The sequence below is a fragment of the Manacus candei genome, unplaced genomic scaffold (assembly GCF_025592945.1).
Source record: "Manacus candei isolate 608988 ecotype Guabito, Panama unplaced genomic scaffold, ASM2559294v1 h1tg000113l, whole genome shotgun sequence".
NCBI lineage: Eukaryota > Metazoa > Chordata > Aves > Passeriformes > Pipridae > Manacus > Manacus candei.
Window position 1 is genome coordinate 3951753 of NW_026138161.1, and position 13120 is coordinate 3964872.

At 47.7% G+C, this 13120-nt stretch overlaps 1 protein-coding gene across 8 annotated transcripts in view; it reads right to left on the reverse strand.

The window, feature by feature from the left end:
• Nucleotides 1-12282, reverse strand: part of INF2 (inverted formin 2) — a 44576-nt gene extending 32294 nt beyond the window's left edge. For 5 of the 8 annotated variants that reach the window (XM_051769966.1, XM_051769965.1, XM_051769960.1 and 2 more), the window contains exon 1: nucleotides 11097-11388. The gene's annotated coding sequence lies outside the window, so the exon portion shown is untranslated. Of the gene's footprint in view, nucleotides 1-10361; nucleotides 11005-11096; nucleotides 11389-11868; nucleotides 11955-12190 lie in introns of those variants that run through there. The other 3 variants (XM_051769962.1, XM_051769964.1, XM_051769963.1) reach the window with 3 other exon arrangements.
• Nucleotides 12283-13120: the final 838 nt, after the last annotated feature.

The window sequence follows — 13120 nt, forward strand, 5'->3', positions numbered from 1 at the left end:
ATCCCAGCATCATTCAGCTTTTCCGGATGCAATTTATTATTCCAATTTGGGGGTCATGCGAGAAGCAGGAGCTGTTACCCAGCAACATGGACAGTGCAGTGGTAACTTTCTAAGACTTCCAGCTTCCGCTCTGTGGGAAGCTGTCACACAAGCAGATATTATGAGTGGCAAAACCCTATTATTGCTTTTTTTGTTGTTGATGTTTTTAAACACCTCCACAGGATGCCAAGAAGACAGAGAAAACTGTCAGAGAGAAGAATTCCTACCTCAGAGCTGAAGCCAAATAACTCCCTTGTCTCTCTCACATCGAAGGATCTTTCTGTACCAGTTGTGCAAGCCTTCCCTTCCCCAGCCAGCTCCTTTTCTCCTTCTCTGCCAAGCAACCTTCAGTCAATAAAGTCTAAATCCCCAAACGAGCACATCTACAAATCGAACACTCTAAGAAAGTTCAACAGGATGTCAGTGTCTAATAGTATGCAAATACCAGCCTTCGGAAAGGTGTGAGGAAGTGACTTTTCTGTAGCCTCCAGGGAAGGCATTTGCATGTCATTTGTCACCCCTCTCATTCACACTGCACCGGGAGGGTGACACTTCCCCATGGGCTGGGAAGGCGGGAGCCTTGCACCCACTCCAAGTCCATCTGCCAGCATCAGAAAGCAGTCCTGCCATGGGGTGACTTAGAGGAGGGAAATGACCAAAGCAGGGAAATGATCTGGCAAAGGAAAGGGAAAAAAATAGAAAAGAAAAAAAGAGGATGCAGGATGGCCAGGGTGGTGGGATGGAGAGCATGGGAGTGGGTGGGGACAGCCCCTTGCATCTTTCATGAGCTGCACTGGGTTTTCTGGCTTTGTGACACCGGAGCTTTTAAACACTGTAAGATCTCAGGGCTCTTTGCAATACTGGAAGAGCCAGGACAGTTAAAAATACTGAGGATGTCTAACCCAAGGCTGCCCATCGTGGGAGCTGGGAGAGGATCAGCAAAGCAAAGATCGAGGGCTCAGGCAGTGTCCTCTGAGCAGGGGCTCAATGACGAGAATCCTGCCCTCGCTGGGCACCTCTGAAGTCCTGCTGAACTTCAGTCAAGCCCAGTTTTTACAGGCTGAGCAGGCTCTGAAGATATTAAAAGCTCTTTTTAACAGAAAATATCTCTGTGCCTTTCTGGTTGACATTTCACGTGGAAACTAGTTTGTGAGCCACAGCTGCCAAGTGCATCCATTCAGCCTCTCGGGAGGTGTTAACTGAAACCCAGTCATTATTAAATTGTGAATATTTCAACATGGCCCATTTTAGCATAGGCCTCCTGCCCGGCTCAGGGTAGCAGCCTTCAAATACTGCTTATTTCTTACTCTGTGAGGTTCTACCCTGAAATGAATCTCCTAGATCAAAAGTTGGAGCCCACAGCAAGAGTCTTCCTGCCTTAGGTGGGAAACTCAACCCTTGTGTACATGAGCACAACTCCACCAGTATTAGAAATCCACTGATCTGTCTGCCCTTTAGTCCAAATTCAGCTGGCCTTTCAGAGACCAACTACCACGTGCTTTCTAATTAAAACAGTTTCACCACAACAATTTAATGTCCAAGGAAATGACTCCACATAATTCCCCATCCTGCCACAGGAAACACTCTGGGGGTGTGTCTATACAATCCAAGACTAATGTTAATTCAAGATGGGTTTTACAACAGCAAGTGAATGTCCCTATACATAGCATTCACTCCTGAAGTTTAATCCTCAAGTCCTCAGAAGATTAGTTGCTAATCGGTTTCCTAGGAGCAGGACCAGGCTCAGAGCAGGTTTTAGGGAACAAAAAAAAAAAATTAAGGGAAAAAAAAGTCCTGCAAAGAAAGGATTGTGATGGTGCAACATTCCTGTCCCTGAAAACCATGGAAGAAATGTAAAAGGCTATCAGTCAGCTCCCATCAGATTTCATCTGAAGCCTGGATCTGTGAGAAATGCCAGAAATGCTTCTCTTCTTAGAAAGGCTGCATCATTTCCCACATAAAAATGAAAAAGAAAAAGCAGAAGCAGAGAAGTTCGGCTGAAAAGCAGAAAAAACAGCTCTAGAGCTGCAGTGGCTGTCTGTGGGCCCCAAGGACATGAACAGCAGCAGCAGTGGGCAGCATCTGAGAAAAATGAGGTCATTTGGAACCCAGCTCTTGCTCCCAAGAAGCCAAGCATCACTCTTGCTGCTTCCAGATGTTTGCTGCTCTGCCTGCTGCAGACAGCTGCCCACACCCTCACCATGCTCTAATGCCAGCCTGAGTGGGAGCACCTCGTGGAAAGATGGATGTTCCTGCACCCCGCTGAGCTCAGCTCTGGCCAAAGTCCATCAACCTGACTGTCTGTAACTTGGCCCCAGCAAAGGTGTTTGCTTTTCACTGCATGACTAGAAAGAATCCAGGCATGGGGTTGTGTCTCTGATGGAATGTTCTGGGCACTGCCTGGGGAGAGAGGGTTTCCTCAGCACATCTGGCCTATTCTTCCTCTAGAGGAAGCAGCGGCAGCCCCAAGCTGATGTGCTCGGAGAGGGGTGCCAGTGGGAGTCCAAAGGCTTATCTTCCAGGAGAGCTGAGTGCTAACCTGGGGAGTGAAGCTTTGCCCCCAAACCACAAGGATGTAGGGTGTTAAGGGCATAAATCCTTTTATGGATCCATTCCCTCATGTCTGAGCTTCCATCCTACCAACTTTACTTTCAAGTCACTCAGAGAGAGGGCTAATGGTTTTTCCCCAGCAAATCAGCCCAATTTTACCCCAGTTTTAGCAGATGATTTGGTGGTCCTCTGAATAGTAACTACACCAAAATCAGACAGATTATATCAAGAACTAAGAGTTTAGTCCCATGTTAGGTAAGGCAGAGCTGAGATCCTCTACACGTCAAGTATCGCTCTGCTGCCTCTGAAGCACAGTGCAATGGCTTCACTGCCCACACAGTAGGTCCACAAAATGCAGGAATCCAATTAAACAGACATAAATACAGCCCATTTGCCTTTAGGAATTAGATTATTCCTAATTACAGCAATCAGTGTCTTCTCACTGCTCTGCACTTCTGTGACAAACCCATTCCCGTACCAGTGGCTTTTCAAGCAAGACGTGTGAAGGGTTTTGGAAAGGAGACACCCAGCTCATTTCTGGCTGGCAGGGACAGATGCCAGCCAGAGGTCTGCTGAGTTGGCTCTTTTTAGGTGATCCTGCCTAAAATGCCTAGTATCACTTGCTACTAAATTACTAAACATCAGCATAGGCAGTATTCAGGAATTATAGGTGTAATTCGCCTCTGTATCTCTGGGACCAGATTACTGGCTATTGTGGTACCTATGTGGCCAGTGAAGACAACCACACATTTTTATAGGGGAAAAATTAGGGTACTGGAAAGAAATGTGGATAATTCAACTTCTCTGTTCATCTGAGAACTGAGCTCTGAGTTAAGTAACCAGAAGTACCAGTGTCAAAGAGAGTGCTGAAATGGCACTGAAAAGGGATTTGGCCAGGTGAGGATATATAAATTTAGGGGGAGAGCCAAATCTCCCCCTTCACTGACAAGATGTCTGGCCTTTGCAACATGACCCTGTGCCATGGGGAAAGCAGGAGATGCCAGAAGAACTGCTGGGAAGCAGATGGGGTGAACGAACGCTGACCTTCCCAGGTACAGAAAGAGCACAGTGACAGCAGCTGGTTTGCTCCCTCCTTAGGGAGCAGAGACATCTGAGCATCCTCAGGAAGCCACAGAAGCAAGACAGGAACTGCAAATCTGGCTGCTGCTGGCTCTTCTGCTTACTGAATTTCTCTACTCTCCTCAGAGACTGATATCCATCCATCCCTCTTGCCACAGACCAGCTCTCTGACTGCTTTTCTGCTGAATACATTCACTTTAGAGGATGTTAAAAGGAAGAAAAAAAAGCCCTCTGAAGTAGTCTTTATTTAATGGATACTTCAGATAACAAAAATAAAAGACTTTGCTACTGCCAGCACATGCATATTTCCGGGAACTCTGTATTTAATGGGGTCGATCTGCTTAAAACATCCACAAAACTTGCTCTGCAGTTCTTCTGGTAGGAAGCTTCTGCAACAAAGAAACATCCTGTTTTGGGGAGGGTGCTTCCAGCTGGGGAGATGAAAGCATTAACTGTGGGGAACTCGGTGCTTTCTTTGGGCAGGTGATGGCAAAAATCTCTGCCAAATCCCAAACCGCACTAGCAGTTCTGCCCAGAGCAAAGGGCACAGACCCATGTACAGGTTTCTAAAGGATGTATGTGCACCTAAGCACAGGCTGAGGAAGGAGCCTGATATTTATACAGTTTATTTATCCTGCATACAGATATTGCACATGTACTAAGGCTGCAGGGGAACCGCTTAGGCACTGCCAGGATGAAGGTTGCCACGGCAGATGAACTCTGCTCCCCTGTACAAACACTGGTGCTGCAGCAGCAAGAAGATGTAATTACAGAAGAAAGACCATCCAAGACTTGCCCACAGGGAGAGAGGCAGGCAGGTCCTGTCCTCTGTACTCTTTCAGCACAAACACAAGCCCTCCTCACTTGCACAAGGATGAAGACCTTCAGGGAGAGAATAGCTCTTCCTTAGAAACCAGTTTGATGTCAGAGGTCTGAAGGGGAAAAGGCTGAGGGCACCACTAAGCCAAAGAGCTACACAGATCCATATCAACCTTTAAAGACATCAGTTCTGGAAAAAAGCTACCAAGACACCAGAATGGTACAGAAGGGAGAAGCATTTTTCCAGCTGTTCTCCAAAAGGGCTGCAAACATAATTCCCTCCTATAGAAATCAGCTTTTCCATTCAACTGCTGATGAATCACGGTGGCTGGTATCTCATCTGGTGAACAGCCCAAAAGCAAACATTCTGAATGTTTTTGTTCAGATAAGGTTGACCCTAGTCAGGATTCCTAATGGCCTGGGCGAAGCACATATTTCACACATTAAGGAGCACAGCCTCAGATACTGCCAGGTACTTTTCTGCGAGATTGTGAGAATGTGAATGCTAAGAGTAACCAGAAAGCATGCTCAGTTGCTAATTCAAGAAGTTAAGCATTTGAGCAGTTTAAAATAAATTCTTGAAGAAGGGCAGCTTAGCATGATTTCAACATAATCCAAAAGATTATGTTGAAATCAAAAGATACCTTCAGAGTATTTGCTCTTCCATTGGGTGAAAAAGTCTGAAGAGCCTGTTTTATAACGCAGTAATCCTAAAACATTGACTGGCTTAACCCCTCATTTTGCTACAGTACTTGGTCCAGCTGTTTTGAGAGGACCTAAAGTTGTCCTCCTTGATATTATCTTTCCAGTTCTAAGTCAATCTTGGAATTAATGCAAACAGATTTTAATATGGCCCAACCAACTGGAGGTTGATCCTGGGAATTTCTCATGCTGTGGCAAAATGACCTTACTGTACATGCAGGATACCTTATACTGACATTTTGATCTCTTTCAGTTTTTCCTGCAGTATAATTTAAATCACTTTAGAAATAAGTGATACCCTTTTGCTGTTTGCAAAGAAATCACTTGTTCAGTCATATCCTCAGGTTTGCATAGTCTAAAGAGCTGCAGTGCTTTATGCCAGCTGAACTTGCGCTGTCATTAATCTTCAAGAGGAAAATCACTGTATTTATCTAATAAATTAATACACAATTAATATTAGGATATCATTTTATAAGTGATTCATCTCTACACATATGGCTTGCCCCAACACTTGCTTACAAGTGTTATCAGAACAGGAGTTTGAGAATTGCAGGCTTGTAAATCAATTTAGCTTTGTGTTAGTCCTTTCCCTTCCTTTCTAGATAAATAGAGGCCTTATTTAAGGCTTGGTAATGTTTGTGAAGGTTCAGTCCATTTCCAGTAATGGAAACAACAAAACCCAGAATTTATCCCCAGGCTTACAAAAGAAGCCTCAGAACTGGGTAAATATAAAATAACTCATGAATATTGGACAGCTTGTTCTGAAATGGGGAACTACAGCCCATCAGTGCATAAACAAGTGAGCAGAGCCAGGCAGGCTGGAAAGCTGCCTTTCGAGGGAGAAATGGAGCAGCTCAGCCAGGCTTCAGATGCGAGCTACTCAGGGAGCCGGCTGCCACATCAGCGTGATGTAAACCAGAAGGGAAACAAGCTATAAAATGTATCAGGGAATAAAAATATTTGTTCCCCAGTTCACCTTCACGGTGGGCTCAGATTTGCACTGTTTGTCATATCAGTCAAGAAGAAGACACATTCACAAATACTTCCTAAATTGCAGAGCCCACTGCTGACATACCAGGTAAATACTGCAACACCCAGTTTCTTATTCCTTGCGAACTTTCATGCTCTGGCTCAGAGCACACTTGCTTTACTGTATTGTGCACACAGTTGAAAGTTAAGCTGACCAATTCTAAAGGATTTATCTTTTTTTTTTTTTTTTTTTTTTTTTTTTAAATAGCAGAAGTAATTAATCTGCTTCAGAGAATGAATCAGCCTTTTCTGAGCTAGAAGCACACAAAGGAGAAGATTGTGGCTGTTTCTGGGGCGGGAGGGAGGCTTACTCACACAGACGATGCAGTGGAGGCGGCTGCCCAGAGTCCACAGCTGTGGGCAGTGAGGGGGGCAAAACCCCAAAGCTGGACCCCAAAACCCCCTGGTGCCACCTGGGGCCCCCAAGGGACCCGCTGGGACAGAGGGAAAGATCTCGGAGCTGGGCACTGCAGTGCTGATGGAAGAAATGGGCCAGTGCACAAGGAATGGCCCAGGGAGGGTTGTGTGGCTTTGCCTCTCCTCCTGCATCCCTCTGGGTTGCACACCCAGTCCATGAGGGGCTGCACCCACTCCTTGGAGTAAATCCTTTGGCAGCAGGGATCATCCTTTTATTTAGGTGAAGTACCTTGATCTTGGCCAGACAGTGGAATGAGTTGATTTGCCACAATTTGACTTCTTGGCAGGGTGTGGGAAGAAAAGCATCACCCACAAAAACCTGCTGCCTTGTACAATGGGAACTTCTGTTTCCACTTGGGGCCTCTGTCAGAAAATAAAGCTAATGCTTAGCTCACTGCTTCCAGAGAATGCTGGGCAATGACTTAACAGAAAAGCAGGATGGATGAGGAGCAGACACTTCCCAGATAGGGGAAACCAGCAGAACAGAAGCAGTATGGAGATAGCTGCCTCATTAAAAATAATGCAATTTAACCGACAGAGCGGAGGGTAACAAAGTTATTCCTTAGCTACATTGACACAAGCAGAGATGCTCACCAAAGTTATAAATAAAGAAAGAAAGATGATGCCAACCTCATTCATTGATCTGGAGAGAGGAAAGGGGCTCTGCTGCTTCTCTCCCTTCATCTCCTCTGCTTACCAAGGTACACTGGGGAGAGGCTGTGCCTCCAGCAAGAGATGAGCTCACCGTGCAGTCCCTGGGACAGGGACAAGGCTGGATGTCCCTACCTCTGGGGAGCACAGTGGGGGGACAGGTGGCCATGACTCCCCATGCAGAGGCTCCGTGCAAAACAGATCTGTGGGTCTCCAGACTCATTTGACCTCTGCAACCGCAAAATCCATTTTAAAGTACAACTAAATATAGAGGTTTTATGGCTGCAGGGTGACTCCTTTCCCACACTTTCCTGGAGTGATCTCCAAATTCCTCTGCTGTTCTCGCTTGTTAAAATGTGACTCAGCTCTCCCAGCTGGAAAAGTGGAGACCCACTTAGTCCCAAAGTGGCCAGCTGCCACTAGTGATGTCCTATGTTGGCGTTAACCACAGCTTGGGAGCAGCAGAGGCAACAGAAGGCTTTGCAAGTTGGATTTGGGGTGAAATCAATATTACTGAACCTGTGGGTACTCTGAGAGCAGCTACACAAACCATCAACTGAAATTTCCTTTGTGTCCCTTTTGGGCAATTCCTCTCAGCACCAAGGGGTGACTGAGGACACCTGCTCAACAGACTCTAATGGAGCAGCAATGCAAAGAGCAAATCCCTCCTCTGCCCTCAGACATTCCCCCAAATTAATACCATTTACACCTCAGCTGAGGCAAAATAATGGCTGTGGTAAGAAAAACAAATGGGAAGTCAATGCCAAGTAGCAGGACCTGGTGATTCCCACTACAGCCTTGCCAAGTTCAACATCCTGCCTTACCAGCTACAGCATCTGGCAGTTCTTCATTTGCCTGTACTTGTTTTCCTGGACATAGTGCTGGAGCAACGTCCCTTCTGAAGTGACTTGTTTCTTTTAGGGTAGTTAAACATTTTGGAATCAGCCGAGTGACTCCAATGCTGGGATGAGGACTTCATCCACCAGCTCTCAGTCCTCCTTTCTGGCTTTGCCTGATGTCCTTTATCTGGCTCACTCTTTTTTTGGAGCACCTTGAAATACACCATCAAATGCTAAAGAGGTTTTGCAACCACTATTGCTTGCTTAAGATTCTCATTGATCTGTGGCTTCAGCATTCCCAGGGCTTTGAAATGCCAGCTCAGGTATCAAACCAGTAGAAACAGCTGAATCTGGGAACAATATGTGTTCGTTATATCAAACAGAAAAACCATCATGCTGTTAGATGCTCTCCTGATGATTTCTGCAGATGTGAGAGGCTGGCTGGCAAAACAGCAACAAATGTTCACCTGCCACATCACACAACCACTTACTTAACTGCGGGCACTCCTGTAGATTCCAGGCTATGACTCAGGGGCTCATGCAGGAACCCCACACCCCTATTTGTTTCCACATTCAGTTCCATTAAACCAGCTCATCTACCGCTGACGTTATCTGGTAGTAATTATAAGGCTTGGCTGTTGCTCACTAGTAATTTTTTTCCTAGGAAAAAAAGATGATACTAGCCCTTGACAAGAATCTTGAGAGGCACAGAGAAGTTGCCCAAACGCAGAGAACCCTTTTTCGAAGCATTCCCGTTTTGTGCTTCTCTCCAGCTCTTAAAGCATGCCTGCAGAACTGGAACAACTGGGATGCTGTGACAAACCCCACACCAGACCTACAAGTACGATGCTGGCCTTCATTAGAAGGAGAAAGTCAAAGCTCAAAATTCGACACGGCTTTTTTCCTTCCCCCAATTTGTCCTTAGCACTTCAGTTGACAGCACAGAACCCAAGAGGTCTCTGTATAATTAAAATACAGATTGTTTGCCTGCTCTGTTGCAGCACTTGGTGCTCTCAGTGCTTTTTCTGGCCACTGGGAAATGAAAGCAGGCTCTGCAGCAGCACACTCATGAGCACTGTGTGATAAACTGCTGCACATGCAGTGCTGAGAAACACTGGAATAAACTTGAGTTTGGTGGATAACACCAAAGGGCTTATAATATATTAGGTCAGAAGCAGGTAGTCATGCACTGAACACGAGGAGCATCATCCTGCAGAACTGCATCTAGCTTCTGCAAAATATTTGGGGTTTTTTCATCTGGTTATATAAAAAGCCATGTCCAATGTTAATGAACAGAACAGGGATAACTCCTTGTGAAGTGTTTATCTGCACATACTGGCTGTGGTATTTTGGACCGAGCAGAGCTGGATTTGTTCAGTACCTTGTGAGCTGACTTTGTTGATTCAGTGGGTGGTACTTCCTCTGAATCACTATTGATAGACCTTACTGCAAATATTAAGAGCGAGGACATTCGACTGGGAGCTAAATCTGAGCTCAGATATGAGCACTGAGTTTGTCTGAAGTTCCCGCAGCTGTTTCAGCTCTATGAATATTGTTCACTGCCCAGTCTACAGCACTGTGTTGATACCCACTGCTGAACTACACCCGTCTTCTACTCACGGCTGGTTACAGCACAATGGTGGGATTAAACATCCCTCATCAACAGAATAATTGTTGCAGAAAAAAAACACCCTAATAACTGATGCCATGGAAGTAAACAGGGGGAAAGGAGGACAAAATGCAACTTAGCTAGCTTCGGTAAGAAAAATTTTCTACTCAGCTACTTTGGGAAACCTACCCAGAGTACCCGGCACACAAGACAGGGGCAAAATTCAGCTTCAAACACATCTGAAGCACATACAGCCACTTGCTGTGCAGCTCAGTAAAATCAGGACTTAACAAACAAAAGATGAAAAATCATAATAAATAGGGTACAGACCTAAAAGGATTGGACAGACAATCAAATGGAAGGGGTCAGTCTGAATTTGGCAGGGGTCACTACAAACTTAAGTTCCCCCTTCATGATGGAACAAGTAGGAGAAAGCTGGGGGAATACTGTACCAGCACAGAACATGGGGATATGCAATAAAAAAAGGATTAATAAGAGGCCTGGAGTAAGATGAGAGCTGACAGCAGAAAACAAGTCAGATGGACATCTGAGGAAGAAAATCACAGTTTCCCACCCCCATCACAGGACAGGAGGAACCTGAGGAGGAGGTTAATTGCAGTACCTACCAGCTGAGGGATTTATTTCCAGGTGAGATGTCAAAACACGAGAGGCACAGGACAGACCTCTGAGCCTGGTAGCTCTGCTCATCCACAGGGAAGTCAGAGAATAAGAAGGCCAGCTCATGACTGCCAGGGAGCAGCATAAGCTGGAGCCCGCTTCATGAAAGCAGACAGCAAGTTCTATCTTGCATGGCATGACACAATGAAAAGCATTCAACTCCTATTTCTATATTGATAAGAGAGAAAAGCATCTATACTGGGAGAACTAAGCAGTCACAGTGCAAATACAAAGTAAGAGAAAACCATATATTGGAGAAAAAATTACGGTGTCAGTTCAGTAAAGTTGTGAAACTTCCCCTTCCCAGGAGACCAGGGACAAATGAATTACAGTGGTGTGCAATAAGGCATAATATCATTCTGTGTTTAGATTTGCTGACCTGCCAGGTCCCTTCCTGTCCTACATTTAGATTATCTTTTATACAATGGGTCTTGTACACTGCTTGCATTTTTTGAGCAATATACTTGGATGACAGCCTAGAAATGGGATTATTAACTTATAATAGGACAAAAAAAATCACATATTCTCATAGGTTCCTATGATCCTCTCCTCCCCCCCGCCCCCCCAGTTTTGCCAGCCTCTGTGTAGCAGAAAAACAAGTTTAAGTGGATGGCAGAGAAAAGAGATTAGTGGCCAGACAGCCCAAATTCTGAGCAAGTTCAGTAGGACGATGGCAACCTTACCGTAACTCTGCTGACTCCAACTTTTCTTTTCAACTGACTTAGGCCAGAAGTTTCCTTGCAATTTACCAGGGAGCCTCAGGTCGTTTCCCACTGTGTTTACCCTGAGAAATTCTTCAGAAATCCGAGAAAAGCAATGTACATTTCACAGTGTCGATCTGGTACTGGGAGGGATGACCACGAACACCGTTTTGGGGTATTCTTCCTAAGATCAGTGTGTCTGAGCACTCCTTCCCCGCCCCCGAGCTCTGGAATTCAGCTCTGCGTGCTGATGTTGCAAGAAGCCATTTCATCATTGCAGAGTTATTGAGCAAAAGGGAGGATGAGGCTGGAGAGAAGTATGTGGGAAAAGTGGGCAGGACTTGGGAGACGTCCGAAAACCACTGGATAGGAGAATATTTCAAAATAAAAGCCTGAAAGTTGCCCAGCCCGGACACAGGCACAGCAGCCATACACTCTATGCTAGGAGATGCTCAGTCACCCCCCGGCACAGCAGGACCACATCCCACCTGCACATCACACCTGCAACCCGCACCACGTTGCACCTACACGTGCAATCTGGACCACGTCATACCTAAACACGGTGTAGCTGCACCTGCGATCCAAACCACATCCAGTACCTGAGATTCATATCACATCCAGCCCGTACACGGTATGTTTGCAGCTGCAATCCGGACCAGCTCCCACCTGTATGCTCCACCGTCGCACCTGCATTCTGGTCCAGGTCCCACCTATCCACCGCTCTGTTGCATCTGCAACCCAGACCGGCTCTTACCTCTCCCACGTCCCAGCGGGGACCACGTCCCAGCGATGCGCCCTGCGGCCACACCTGCAGCCCAGACGGGGTCCTACCTACACCTCCCTGCTCCTGTCGCGCCTCCATCCCCCCTGCGCTCAGCCATCCCTCCCTGCAGCTCCGAGCCGCCCGCCGAGCTCCGGCCCGCCGAGCTCCTTCCTCCCCGGTCTCCGGGGCTGGGACCGGGGGGACGCCAGCGGCGGGAGGGGGAGATGCTCAGCCGGGCTGCAGCCCCGGGAGGGGGGTTCAGCCCAACTTGTCCCGGCTGAGAGGATCCCGCGATCGCGGAGCTCGGCCTTACCGCGGCGCTTTCCTGCGGCGGGCACCGACCCTGCGGCGGGCAAGGACCCTCCGCCGGCGCCCGCAGCCTTCGGGCTCTGCCCGCCCGCAGCAGCCTCGCCCCGTTCCGGGGCGGGGCGCGGGCGGAGCGGGGGGTCCGGACCGGCCCCGCTGGGGAAGTTTCTTCCCACCCGGCCGGGGGGTCCCGCTGCGCCGCCCCCGCCCCGCGTCCTGCCGGGGATGTCACCGCGGCAGCGCCGGTCCTCTCTCCTGGTATCGCCCTGGCAGAGCATCCCCGGAGGAAGAGCCCTCCCCGGAGCCAACATCCCCCTCGCCGCTCCTCTCGCCGCAGAGAGGTCCTGAGCCCCCCGCAATGTACCCCTTCCTCCTGTGGCCCGTGGGCGCCCTGGAGGCGAGCGCTGCCCTCCCGCCCCAGCCAGAACCGTCTGAGAGCCCTGCTGTGCCCTGGCGTGTGCGGGTGCGCCCCGTCCCCGGTGGGGGGACCCTCTCTGTCCAGCCATGGGGACAGGCTACCCAGGCAGTCAGAGACCATGCACCTTCCTCTAGGCACCCCAGCACCCTTGTCTCCGCAATTTAAGCGCCTCAATTTTGACATGGAATCGTAGAAACATGGCATCTATTAGGTTGGAAAAGACCTCTAAGTCAATCAAGTCCAATCATTAACCCAGCACTGCCAAGTCCACCACTAAACCATGTCTCCAAGTGCCACATCTACACACCATTTAAATAGCTCCAGGGATGGTGCTTCAACCACTTCCCTGGGAAGCCTGTTCCAATGCTTGAATCTTGTACTTGGCACCAGGTTAGTAAAGGTGATATTTGAGCGTTTTTCCACAGATTTTGAGTGTGTCATCATGTAAACATCCAGAGAGATACAGCCTAAAGCTGAAATCAATACAAGTTCAATATCTTGCAGTACTTCAGATCAATG